Source organism: Panthera onca (assembly GCF_046562875.1).
Source record: "Panthera onca isolate mPanOnc1 chromosome E1 unlocalized genomic scaffold, mPanOnc1 haplotype 2 h2.Chr16_ul_7, whole genome shotgun sequence".
Taxonomy (NCBI): Eukaryota; Metazoa; Chordata; class Mammalia; order Carnivora; family Felidae; genus Panthera; species Panthera onca.
The window spans coordinates 346,484-361,432 of record NW_027675821.1 but is presented as its reverse complement, the minus strand read 5'-3'; the positions used below and the strand labels follow the sequence as shown (position 1 = coordinate 361,432).

The 14,949-nt window shown below is 37.1% G+C and overlaps 1 pseudogene; it reads right to left on the bottom strand.

Moving 5' to 3' along the window:
* LOC145715189 (EF-hand calcium-binding domain-containing protein 13-like) overlaps positions 1-14,390 on the bottom strand; it is a 98,954-nt pseudogene extending 84,564 nt beyond the window's left edge.
* Positions 14,391-14,949: the final 559 nt, after the last annotated feature.

Sequence of the window (14,949 nt, the reverse complement as noted above, 5' to 3'; positions counted from 1 at the left end):
AGCCAAGGAATGCTCAGGGTCACTGTTACAACAGCAGAAGTGTTAACAGAGAGTATAGTAATAAAAATAAAGATCTAATGGAGAAGGAAGGGGAAAATGTCATATTCTTCTGAATGGGTTCCTTGTTACATTTTTTGTAAAAAAAAAAAAAAAAAAAAAAAAGAAGAAGGAGGAGGAGGAGGAGGAAGAAAAAGAGGAGGAACAGGGGAAGGAAGAGAAAGAAGAAGAAATATTTAAGATTGTGACATTTCAGGGGTACCTAGGTGGCTCAGTAGGTTAAGTGTCTGCACAAATTTCAGTTAAGGTCATGATCTCATGGTCATGAGATCAAGTCCACGTCAGGCTCCAGGCTGGGTGTGGAGCCTGCTTAGGATTCTCTCTCTCCCTTTTCCTCTGCCCCTCTGCCCCTTTCCCCTGCTCACACTCTCTCTCTCTTCTCAAAAAAAAAATGATTTTGATTGATGTGACATTTCAATACTTGGACTAAAATGTGATGGAATGTTTGAAAGCTAAAAACAATGCTCAAAAGTAAAACATTTTCAGATCATATGTACCTCAGTTCTTTCAGTATGCAACTGTACTTGTAAACTTTTCTTTCTTCTGAACTTTTTCTCTCCTGAAAAATCAGAGGATTTCTCTTCTCCACAGAGGAATATTGATGTTTCATACCTAAATTGCACAGAAAATTGGAATAATTCCTGAGTTGCTTTTTTTCTTACTTTTTCTTTTTTTCATCTTTTACCTATAGAAAATTTCAAGCATATACAAAAGTAGACAGACTAATGTGATGATTGGGGCGACTGGGTGGGTCAGTCGGTTAAGTGACTTTGGTTCAGATCATGATCTCATGGTTCATGGGTTGGAGCCCCGCATTGGGCTCTGTGCTGACAGTTCAGGGTCTGGAGCCTGCTTCAGATTCTGTGTCTCCCTCTCTCTCTGTCCCTCCCCCACTCATGCTCTGTCTCTGTCTCTCAAAAATAAATAGACGTGAAAAAGAATAATGTGACAATCTTCCCATGTACCCATCACCCAGCTTCAATAATAGGCAATCCTATTTCAGCTATATCCCTACTCCAGTTTCTTATTATTTTGAAGCAAATTCCAACATCATATTATTTCATGAGTGAAAATTTTAATATTAATTTCTACAAGGTGCTTTTTCTTTTATTTTTGAAAAAAAAAATTTAATGTTTATTTGTGAGAGAGGCAGCGCACAAGCAGAGGAAGGGCAGAGAGAGAGAGAGAGAGAGAGAGAGAGAGAAAGAGAGACAGAATCCGAAGCAGGCCCCAGGCTCCCAACGCAGGGCTCGAACTCACAAACTGCGAGATCATGACCTGAGCAGAAGTCAGACGCTTAATAAGCCACCCAGGTGCCCCAAGGTGTTTTTTCTTTTAAAAAACCACATTTAAAACACAATTATGACACCCTAAAAGTTAACAATAATTTCTTAGTATCATCAAACATGGTCAGTGTTCAAATTTCCAATTGTTTCATAAATGTCAAAATTTATTAACACTCTGCATAAGGATTCAGTAAGGTCACCATTACAGTTTGTTGATTGATGTGTCTTTTAGATCTCTTTTTTTATCTATAGGCTCTTTTTCCAAGTCTTTTATCATCCTCATTATCACTATTGCCAGGCAATTTGTACTATAGATTTTCCAGTCTGGATTTTGCTAATTATATCACCATGGTTGTAGAATTTTAAAGACTTGATCAGATTAACTTCAACAGATTAAGTGTTGAACCACTAAACTGTACACCTAAAACTAGTACTATACTATATGTTAACTGGAATTCAAATTAAAACTTAAAAAAGATAGCCAGGTGATTTTAACGTGTAGATAAATTTGATAGTCACTATGCAAACCACAGGCTTGTTCCTATTCAGAACTCCCATCAATTGGTCTATAACTCAGTATTTTATAAGAAATACCTTATTCTTCCTTATAAAGGAACTAAAAGCAAAACTAAAAGCTCTTTAGCAGAAGTGGCTCCTTTTTAGAGTAACCTGCTATACAAGGGCTACTTAAGTAATACAAAGGACAATGATAGGATTGAATCTATAACATCTTCAGATGAATTTGGCCCCAAGCAAAATTGTGATGTAGAGGTAATTTTTATCATGCACTTACCTCAACTGCCCTTCCTTAGCAGGTACCTTGCCCTTTTGACTCTCTATCCCTTTAAATCTAATCCCATGAATTCCTGCCCTGAGAGTGCCATTACCTTGCTCTTAGCCCCCCTGAATCTGCCCTATTATTAGTCTCCTCTGCAGTCCTCCACTCACAAAGGGAATGACTTTAACTCTTTTGATTACGACCCAGAGTATAAAATACATTTCTATTGAGATGTAGTACACATATACAAAGAGAGAGAACTGAAGTAATTTCACAAAATAATACTTATTATGTGAAAAACACTCTAGTGTCTTCAATATTATTCAAATTTCTTTTTAAACAAAATACCAGTTAGTGACCTCCTAAGTTGATTTTATAACACACAAGTGAGTCATAATCTAGAATCTACTGCTACTTTATATCACCCATCCTCTCCCCATATATCTCCATTGAGATCTTCATATTTCTGGAATAATTATGATTTCCACATTACTACATGATTTTTCAAATCCTTTATTATTTTTCTAAAGTATAAGTGTGTTTATGTTATGAGCTGCCTCAAACATTTTACAGAATTGGGATGACTTACTATAAATAATGAATAAGTGAAAACATTTGTTCTGTATCCTATTCTCCTAGGGCATTGTGTCTCCCAGGTAACCTAGTTTATACAGTGCTAATGAAAGAATGTAAAGGAACACTTCCACCATCTCCCATTCCTTCCTAGGTGACAAGTTTTATTGCGATGTTCTAGAAATAATTATTTTGCCTTTTGTCACTGAACATAAAGGAATAGTGGGATTCTCCATGAGATTATCACCAGATTTGTCAGCAGGAACCTTGCAGGCCAGAAGGCAGTGGTATGGTATATTTAAAATCCTGGGGGCAAAAAAAACCAAAAACAAAAACTTGCCAACCAAGAGTACTCTACCCCCCAAAGCTGTCCTACAGAACCGAAAGACAGATAGTTTCCCAGACGACAAAAAAAAAAAAAAAAAAAGGCTAAAGGAGTTCATCACACTAGATAGACTGACCTTATAAGAAATGTTAAAGTGGGGGTGCCGAGGTGGCTCAGTCGGTTGAACGTCCACCTTCAGCTCAGGTCACGATCGCATAGCTCGTGAGTTCGAGCCCCATGTCAGGTTCTGTGCTCAAAGCTCAGAGCCTGGAGCCTGCTTCAGATTCTGTGTCTCCCTCTCTCTCTGCCCTTCCCTTGCTCACACTGTCTCTCTCTCTCTCTCAAAAATAATAAATAAACATTAAAAAAGAAAAAAGAAATGTTAAAGGGAGTTCTTCAAGCTAAAATGAAAGGATGCTAATTAGTAACATGAAAACAAATGAAAGTGTAAATCTCACTGGTAGAGGTAAACATATAGTTAAATTCAGAATACTGAAATCTTGTAATGGTGGAAGGTAAATCACATATAACTCTCACATAAAGGTTAAAAGATAAATGTATTAAAAACAACAATAATCTGTTAATGGATACACAAATATAAAAAGATGTAAGTGGTGACATCAAAAACAAAATGAGAGTGAGGTGTTAAAATGCTGAACTTTTGTATACATTTGAAGTTAAGTTGTTACCAGTTTAAAATAGGCTTATAAGATGTTTTAAATTTTTTTTTTTTAACGTTTATTTATTTTTGAGACAGAGAGAGACAGAGCATGAATGTGAGTGTCAGAGAGAGGGAGACACAGAATCTGAAACAGGCTCCAGGCTCTGAGCTGTCAGCACAGAGCCCGACGCGGGGCTCAAACTCACGGACCGCGAGATCATGACCTGAGCCGAAGTCGGACGCTTAACCGACTGAGCCACCCAGGCGCCCCAATGTTTTATATAAGCCTTATGGTAACCACAAAGCAGAAACCTACAGTAAATATACAAAAGATAAAAAGAAAGGAATCAAAGTATATCACTAGAAGGGCACCTGGCTGGCTCAGTCAGTGGAACATGTGATTCTTGATCTCGAGGTTGTAAGTTTGAGCCCCACATTGGTTGTAAAGATTACTTAAAAGTTAAAAAATATAATTTTAAGTATATCACTAGAGAAAATCATCAAATCACAAAGGGAGAGAGTAAGAGGAAGAAAGGAACAAAGAAAACAAGCAACCAAGCCAGAAAACAAGCAACAAAATGGCAACAGTAAGTCCATACCTATCAATAATCACCTTCAATGTAAATGGACTAAATTCTCCAATCAAAAGACAGAGTGGCTGAATAGATTAAAAGAAAAAAAAAAAAAGACCCAAATATCTGCTGCCTCCTAGAGACTCCCTGTAGCTTTAAGGACACTTATAGACTGAAAGTGAAGGGATGGAAAAAGATATTCCATGAAAATGGAAACCAAAAGAGGGCAAATCTAGCTATAGTCATATTAGACAAAATAAATTTCAATAAATATTTTTTGTTTTTTGCTTTTTTAATTTTTTTAATGTTTGTTTATTTTTGAGAGAAAGAGACACACAGAGAGTGAGCGGGGGAGGGGCAGAGACAGAGGGAGACACTGAATCCAAAGCAGGCTCCAGGCTCTGAGCTGTCAGCACAGAGAGCAACACGGGGCTCAAACCCATGAACCATGGGATCATGGCCTGAGCGAACGTCAGTCACTTAACCAACTGAGCCACCCAGGCACCCCTCAATACGTGTTTTTTTTTTAATGTTTATTTTTGAGAGAGAGAGACAGAGCATGATTGAGGGAGGGGCAGAGAGAGAGAGGGAGACACAGAATCTGAATCTGAGCTGTCAGCACAGAACCCCATGTGGAGCTCCAATTCACGAACCGTGAGAGCATGAACTGAGCTGAAGTTGGACGCTTAACTGACTGAGCCACCCAGGTGCTCCCATCAATGGATGTTGTTTTTTTTTTAATGTTTATTTATTTTTGAGAGAGACAGAGACAGAATGCAAGTGGGTTAGGGGCAGAAAGACAGGGAGACACAGAACCCGAAGCAGACTCCAGGCTCTGAGCTGTCAGTACAGAGCCTGATGTGGGGCTCAAACCCACGAGCTGTGAGATCATGACCTGAGCCAAAGTCGGACGCTCAACCGACTGAGCCACTCATGTGTCCCTCAATGTATGTTTTTAAGCCAAAAATTACAACAAGAGACAAACAAGAATCATTACATAATGATAAAGGGGTGAATTAATCAAGAGGATATAGCAATTGCAGTGTTTATGTATCCAATATTAGAGCATCTAAACATACAAAACAAATACTAACAGATCTGAAGGGAGAAATAGACAGCAATGCAGCAATAGTAAGGGACACTTAAATACCCCCACTTTCAACAGTAGATAGACTAACTAGAGAAAAATGAAGGAGAACATTGAACTTCAACTATACTGGAAACCAAATGGACCTAACAGACATATAGAGAGCATTCTATCCAACAGCAGCAGCATATACATTCTCCTCAAGCACACATGCAACATTCTCCAGGATAGATAATTTGTTAGGCCACCAAACAAGTCTTTAAAATCTTAAGAAGACTGAAATCATATCAAACATCTTCTGTGACCACAAAGGTATAAAACAAGAAATCAATTACAAGAAAAAAAATGAAAAAAATGACATATGTAGCGATTAAACAATATGTTCCTGAACAACCAATTGGTCAAAGAGAAAATCAAAAGGGAAATAAAAAATACCTGGAGACAAAGTAAATGAAAACACAGTATACCAAAACTTATTGGATGCAGCAAAAGCTGTTCTAAGAAAAATGTTTATAGAGATAAACACCTACATAAAGAAAAAAGAGGGGCACCTGGGTGGCTCAGTTGGTTGAGAGTCCGATCGGCTCAGGTCATGATCTCACATGACAGCTGATAGCACAGAGCCTGGAGCCTGCTTTGGATTCTGTGTCTCCCTCTCTCTCTGCCCCTCCCCCACTCACACTCTGTCTCTGTGTCTCAAAAATGGATAAACGTTAAAAAATAAAACTTAAAAAAAAGAAAAAAGAAAGATCTCGAATAAACAACTTAATTTTATACCTCAAGGAACTGGAAGGGAAAAAGGAACTAAGCCCAAAGTTAATAGAAGGAAGGAAATAACAAAGCTCAGAAATATAGACTAAAAAGACAATAGAAAAGATAAAAGAAGCTAAGAGTTTGTCTTTTGAAAAAATAATCAAAATTGACAAATCTTACTAGACTAAGAAAAAAAGAAAAGTCTCAAATAAAATCAGAAATAAAGAGGAGACATTCAACTGATAACAGAAATACTAAAGCTCATAAGAAATTACTATGAACAATTATATGCCAACAAATTAGATAACCTAAAAGAAATTTATAAATTTCTAGAAACATACAAGACTGAATCATGAAGACATAGAAAATGTGAACAGACCAATTATTAGTAAGGAGATTGAATCAGTAATCAAAGACCTCCCAACAAAGTCCAAGATGGCTTCACTGGTGATTTCTACTAAACATTTAAGAATTAACACCAATCCTTCTCAAACTCTTCCCAAAAACTGAAGAGGAGGGAACACTTCCAAACTTGTTTTATGAGGCCAACACTACGGGTAACAAAACCAGACAAGGACACTACAAGAAAAGAAATCTGCCGTCCAATATCCCTGATAAACATAGATGCAAAAATTCTCAACGCAATATTTCAATAGTACATTATATTAGTACAATATTATTACAATACAATATTAATACTAATTAGTACAATACAATACTAATATTGTACAGTATTAGTACAATATGCTAATATTTCAATTGTACATTAAGAGGATCATAGACCATGATCTAGTGGGATTTACTTCTGGAATTCAAGGATGGTTCAACATAGGCAAAAAGGTAAATGTGATACCCCACAATATAGGGAAAAACCCATTCTTCTTCTGTGTTTCTCCTTTACTCCTCCATGACTACCACACTCACAACACTTCTGACACCAGATGTGTGAGGTATTCTTCCCCACCACCAAGCAATTCTCTGCCACACCAACTGGGTGTGGCACCAACTGGGTCCTACAATTTACCTCAATTCTAACACTATCTACCTGGATATACTGTCAGATTCCACAGGTTAAGGGATCAGTCCCACAAGACTGCTCCCACCCCACTTGTGCCAATCACAACTCCAGATTGTGACCTGTGCTTCGGACTCATCACCTATAAATGAGAGGCTCCCAAAAGACCCTCCTTGGATTTGATTAATTTGCTAGAAGAGCTCACAGAACTTAGAAAAATAGTTACATATGTTTACCAGTTTATTTTTTAAAATATGATAAAAGATACAGGTGAATAGCCAGATGAAGGGATACATAGGGCAATGTCTGGCAGGATCTTAGCACAGGAGCTTCTGTCCCCAAGGATTTGGGAGGACATCAGCCTCCTGGTATGTGGATGTGTTTACCAACCTGGAAGATCTCTGAATAGGCCTATACTATTGAGATTTTTATGGAGGCTTATTCATGTAGGTAGGATCAATTATTAATTCCATTTCCAGTCCCCTTCCCCTCTCTGGAGAACTTCTAGGTTGGTGAACACATCCACAGACTAGGAGGGTGACACATCCCAACCCCATGGGGACAGAAGCTCCTGTGCTTGGGACCCTCCCAAACCTCACCCAATGAATATCTTCATGTGACTATTCTTCTGTATACTCAGTCATGTCCTTTAATAAACTGCTGAACATAAATGTGTCCCTGAGTTCTGTGAGATGCTCTAGCAATTAATTAAACCTGAGTAGGGGTCATGGGGACCTCTGATTTGTACCCAAGTCAAACAGATTACAAAATCAATAGACAAAAATCAGTTGTATTTCTATACACTAACAAGAAACTATCAGAAAGATAAATTAAGAAAACAATCCCATTTACAATAGCATCAAAAAACAAAATACTTAGAAACAGATTTAACCAAGGAGGTGAAAGATGAGTACACTGAAAACCATAAAACATTAATGAAAAACACTGAAGAAGACACAAATAAATGGCAGGATGTTTTGTGTTTGTGGACTGGAAGAATTAATATTTTTAAAATGTCTTATACTACCCAAAGTGATTTATATATTAAATGCAATTCCTGTCCAAATTCCACTGGCATTTTTTGCACAGAAGTAGAATAAATAATCCTAAAATTTGTATAGAATCACAAGAGACCTCAAAGAGCTAAAGCAATTTTGAAAAGGAAATAGTAACACTTGTAGAACATAGTAAGCTCTTCGACATTGGACAATAATGTTTTGGATTTGACACAAAAAGCAAAGGCAACAAAAGCAAAATTAACAAGCGGGACTACATCAAACTAAAAAGTTTCTGGACAGCAAAGGAAACCATCAGCAAAATGAAAAGGGAATCTATAGAATGGGAGAAAATATTTGCAAACCATATATCTGATGAGTCAATATTCAAATATACAAGGAATTCATACAACTCAATAACATAAATAATCCAATTTTAAAAGGACTTGAATAGACATTTTTCCAAAAAAAGACATACAAATGGCCGACAGGTATATGAAATGGCTCACAATCGCTCATCATCAGGGAAATGCAAATCAAAACCATAATGACGTATCATCTCATACCTGCTAGAATAGCTGTTTTCAAGGAGGCAAGAAACGAGTATTGGCAAGAATGTGGAGGAAAGGAAACACTTGTGCACTGCTGGTGGGAATGTAAATTGGTGCAGCCACTATGGAAAACAATGTGGAGTTTCCTCAAAAAATTAAAAATATAACTACAATATGATCCTGCAATTCCATTTCTGGCTATATATCTGAAGGCAATGAAAACACTCTCAAAGAGATATCTGCACTCCTATATTCATCACAGCATTATTCACAACAGCCAAGGTATGGAAACAATATAAATGTCAATCAACAGATAAATGGCTAAAGATGTGTCATCACACACACACACACACACACACACACACACACACACACACACAGGAATACTACCCAGCCATGCAACATGGATGGACCTTGAGGGCATCATGTGAAGTAAAACAGGTCAGACATAGAAAGGCAAATACTGGACGATCTTATATATATGTGGACTCTAAAAAAGCCAAATTCATAGAAACAGAGAGTAGAAGGGTGGTTTCCAGGGATGGAGGTGGGGGAAATAAGAAAAGAGAGAGGCTGGTAAAAGGGTAGAAACTTTCAGTTAAAAGATAAATAAGGTCTGTGGGCCTAATGTATAACATGGCTATAGTTGATAACACTATATTGCACAATGGAAATTTGCTAAGAGAGTAGAACCTAAGTGTTCTCACCAACATAGTAAGTAAATAAGGTAAACATGTGAAATGAGTAAAAGGTGGTAATCATTTCACAATGTAAACATATATTAAATCTTCACATTGTAGACTTAAATACATTATTTTGTCAAAAAAGACAAACTTGCAGGCATATGGATAATTGCTCTGCTGTAACTAGAAGCCCATGGTGGCTTATAGGCTTCCACATAGCTGTGAGAGAAATGAGAAAAAAAATGAAAAGAATGGCTACCTAGGAGTTAAAACTATACCAAAAGAAAGGCCACAAATATGCATGATCCTCCACACTTAGTACCTTATGAGAACACAGGAGCTACATTTTTGGTTCTCTCAAGCTTGCAGCAGTATAATTCCATTAAGTGAGTTCAGAGTTTAACTTACCTTTTTTTGTGCTCTAGCCTCAAACCCCTAATTTCATGTGAAATTGTCTTCTGTGTCATTTGAGAAAACTTGATGTCTTTCTTGTTGTCAATATGTCTCGATGGCAAGTTGGTTGCAAGAGAATTACAGCCTTCATCTGATAAATCGCTATTTTCTTCTGCCTGGGGAGTAACCAAGAGCCACAGTCAACCATGTTCTCTTTGCACAGGTAAGTTCAGTATGACCTTCTGGGTCAAATAATTCATTGTAGATAAATATTTTCTCTAAAGTGATGCTACCAGACAGAATTTTGTTGAAAAGGATTTAATTATCAGTGCATTAGTTCACATTAGGTACATGTTCTAAATGTCACCAACTATCCTTAGTGCATTATGTAGCTATAAAATGCCCAGCATTCGTGAACATAGCTAACGGTTGTGGAATCTAGTTCTTAAGGCATCTTTAAACTTACTTCATTAAATTAAAAACTCTTCTCCATGAACATAAGGGAAGGGAAGTGAAAATAATATAAAAACAGGGAGGGGGACGAAACATAAGAGACTCTTAAATATGGAGAACAAACAGAGGGTTACTGGAGGGGTTGTGGGAGGGGAGATGGGTTAAATGGGTAAGGGGCATTAAGGAGTCTCCTCCTGAAATCACTATTGCACTATATGCTAACTAACTTGGATGCAAATTAAAAATATATAAAGTAAAATTTAAAAAAATAATTAAAAAGAAATAAAAACTCTTCTCTACATCCACTATCAAGAGGATGAGAAGACAAGCCACAGACTGAGAGTAAATACTTAGAAAAGACATATCTGATAATGGGCTTTACTCAAAGTACTGTTATTCTGTATATTCAAAAATATATACAAAGAACTCTTAACAATAAGAAAAAGCACAACCCAACTTAAAAATGGGCAAAAGATCTTAACAAAGAAGACGTGCAGATGGCAAACAAGCAAATGAAAAGATCATTTGCTCAACATCATGTCAATAGGAAAGTGCAAATTAAAACATCAAGATACCACTACACATCTGTTAAAATGGCCAAATCCAAAATACTGACAAAACCAAATGCTGGCAAGGATGTGGAGCAAGAGGAACTCTTATTCATTGCTGGTGGGAATGCAAAATGGTACAACCACTTTGAAAGACAGTACTAAACATACTTATACCATATTTTGCAGCAATTACACCTTACTGGTATTTACCAAAGGAGTAGAAAACATATACCCACACAAAAACCTGCACACAGACGTTTAAAACAGCTTTATTCAGAATTGCCAGAACTTGGGGAAAAAAACAGTGCCCTTCAGCAGATGAATGGCAGTAGACTCAGTACATGAACTGTGGTACATCTAGAAAATGGAATACTATCTGGCACTAAAAAGAAAGGAACTATCAAGCCATGAAAAGACATGGAGGAAACTTAAATACATATTGCTAAGTAAAATAAGCCCATCTGCAAAGGCTACATACTATATGATTCCAACTATATGACATTCTGAATAGGTTAAACTATGAAGACTACAGAGACCAGCGGTAGTCAGTGGAGGAGGGAGAAAATGAATAAGCAGAGCACAGAAGATACGTAGGGCAGTGAAACTATTCTATATACTATAATAATGGCTACATGTCACTATACATTTGTCCAAACTCACAGAGTGCACAATACTGAATCAACCCCAATGTAAAGTATGGACTTTGGGTGATAAAGATATGTCCGTGTAGGTTTATTGATTGTAACAAATGTACCACGGTGGTGTAGGATGTTGATAGCGGAGGAGGCTGCACATGTATAGAGGCAGGGAGTATATGGGAACTCCCCACTCAACTTTGCTGTGAATCTAAAACTGCTCTAAAAAATAAAAGTCTATCGAGAAAAAAAATAAAGCAGCTATATTTCTTCTAAACAGACACCTCCCCCTCCAAAAAAGAACTAGGGCCTACGAGCAATGAACATGTTTAGAAAAAGAGGAATGAAGTGAGAAATATACTCTTTTGAAATGCGGCTGTTTGCAGGTCATCTGGGTAGCTCAGTGGGTTAAGCATCCAGCTCTTGGTTTCAGCTTAGGACATGATCTCACAGTTCATGAGTTCGAGCCCTGCATCGGGCTCTTTGCTGACAGTGCAGAGCCTGCTTGGGATTCTCTCTCTCCTTCTCTCTCTCCGCCCCTCCACTGTTCATCCTCACTTTCTCTCTCTCTCTCTCTCTCAAAAATAAAGAAACTTAAAAAAAAAAAAAAAAAACATGGCTGCTTGCTTAAAACAACTGGACTGCATCTAGCTGATCAAAGGTATATTAGTTTTTAACCCCTGAACAAATTACAAAGGCCATGTATAAAGCAGATCACTAAGGGAGTTTAGAGAATCTCTATTTCTACACAAAATGTAAATTAAGGGAACTATTTCAGTGACTTTTAGGGTCTGCATACATTCATCTTACAACAGAGGCACACCTTTAACAACCTGCTTCAAAAAGGCAATCTGATTTGCTGCCCTAATATTTATTAGGAATGATGAAAAGTTTCCTAGAGATGTTGAGAAAAATGACTCAAAACAGAAACCAGGAAAATAAAAGGAGGAAGATCTAAAAAGACAGAGAGGCACAAAAACCTGTTATCAAAGACCAGATGAACAGAAGCAGTCAAATAGTGAACAGAAACTTTGATGATACAGAAAAGGAAGAAAATAATCTCTGAAATTCTGTGGTTAAAGGTGAACTGTCTGTGAAGTATAAACTACACAGTCTAAGGAAGACAAACTGGTATGATATATTAATGCTGTTAATTATTTTAACTTTTAAGAATCAGCTCTTCCAAATCAGCTCATGAGGATACAATCAACTAAGTATTAGGTATAAAAAAGTGGAACAGGTTAATAGACATATCACACTTCTTGGTACTTAGCAAGAAGCCTTGAAATTTTTTTTTTTTTTTTTTTTTTTGCAGGGGTGGGGGGGCGCCTGAGTGGCTCGGTTGGTTAAACATCTGACTTTTGTTTTTAATTTTTTTAATGTTTATTTATTTTTGAGAGAAAAAGAGACACAGATGAGTGGGAGAGAGGCAGAGAGAGAGGAAGACACAGAATCCAAAGCAGGCTCCAGGCTCTGAGCTGTCAGCACATAGCCCGTCGTGGGGCTTGAACCCAAGAACCATGAGATCATGATCTGAACCAAAGATGGATGCTTAACCGACTGAGCTGCCCAGGTGCCCCTAACTTTTGATTTCAGCTCAGGTCATGATCTCACAGTTTGTGAGATCCAGCCTCACACCACGCTGTCTGCTGACAGCACAGAGCCTGCTTGGGATCCTCTCTCTACTTCTCTCTGCCCCTCTCCCACTCATGTTCTCTCTAGTGCACATGTGCTCTCTCTCAAAATAAATCAATAAACGTTAAAAAAATTTTTTTTTAATTTCTTTCGGATTACAGTATAGGTACATGTCATATGGTAGCACCAGATCCATTGAAAGCGTATATTTAAAAGGTTAAGACTCTCAGTTGACAATGTTGAATTTTTCCTGAGCCTTGTGCTCCTGGAAAACAGTGAAGATTAAAGGAATCCCTTCACCCTTTTGTGTTCTGAAAAATGGCTTGCTGCAAGGAATCACCCTTTTCCCCCATAAGCTTTAGATAAAACTCACAGATGCCACCCTTGTTTACCTATGTCAAGGCCAAATATCTTCAAAATTCCTTTTCTTTGCTCTACGAAATGATTTGCTAAACTGTTTTAACCCCACTGATTAATTAGAACAAAAGGATTATTAGCCAAAATGTGGTTAAGCTTTCCTCCTTCCTCCAGGCCCCTAAAATATTCTCTGATCTGTTTATCTCATCATGCCACTCTTTCATCCCACTTCCCCCAATCCAGTTCCTAGCCTTGTTGACTCCTCTCCATGAAAGAAAAGCCATTTTTGCCTAGCCCTTGAGCTCCTTGAAGATCTTATGGTCACAGCCTTCCCTCTCCTATTTCAATAAATAGTCCCTTAAAAAAAATAAATAAATAAATAAATAAATAAATAAATAAATAAATAGTCCCTTTCCTCCCTTGGAATAATCCTTTCGAATAAAGTCTCTCCTTACTAAGTCCGGGTTTGTTTTTTGTTTGACACAATACTGGCCAATGGATAAGAACATCTCCTGAATCACAGGGGAGAAGGCTAGAGACACTTGGTATCTTTTAGATTACCTTCTGGTTAGACTCCCACATCATTGATTATGTTACCTACAACCATTTATGTAGGTTTAAATCCTTTATTCTCCTAAAAAATTATCCCAGTCCCCTACCCCGCAAAATACTCTCAACATACACCACAGACCTCTTGATATTGCTGGGATGAAAGTTCATTATATGCCCACTAAAAGAACTCAAAACTCACCTTAGTTATTAAAAGATCCTATAATTATATTGCTCTATGAATCTGCTTACTGATTATGGGTGTGAGATAAATATAAACTAATTTTTTAATGTAAACTATTTTTAAAGAAGAAGAAGAAGAAGCAGCAGCAGCAGCAGCAGCAGCCTTTAGGAACTATTTTTGAAAAAAATACCTGGCAGAATAAAGGTACTTTACTTTCCATTTTTCAGTTTAGAGATAAATTCGGCCCTTGAGGACTCAAAGGTCTTGATGAACAAGTATGAATGAGCACAAAAGGATTTCCTGCCAAAAAAAAAAAAAAGATAAGAAAAAAATCATATGCCTGCTTAAGAGACTTAATTACATTTACCTACCTGGTTATCCCTGTAATGTAACACAGTATAATACCAAATAGATATTCCCCAAGCCATATATGTGTACAAAAACTAGAAAAAGCAGTTAGTAGATTGTAATTCGCAGGAGATCACACTGTACCTTAATTTTACCTTTTGTGGTATAAGAAGTAGAGAAATCCAAAACAAATGACATAAAAGGCAGAGAAATCCAGTTATATTTATTTATTCAAATAAACCCAGAGAAACAGAACTACTAACATAGCAGCAATTCCCAATGTTATTTAATGCTTACTATATACTAGACATTATGATGAACACTTTAACATAAATTATTTCATTTATTCCTTACAGATATTTTTTTAAGGAATTATCATTATCTTTATTTTACAGATGAGGAAAATAAAGACTCAGATCAAGTTGTCCAAGATTATACCGCCAACAAATAGCGGAGTCAGAATTTGAAGTCAGACAGCCTAACTCAAGAGCCATGGTCTTCAGCACCC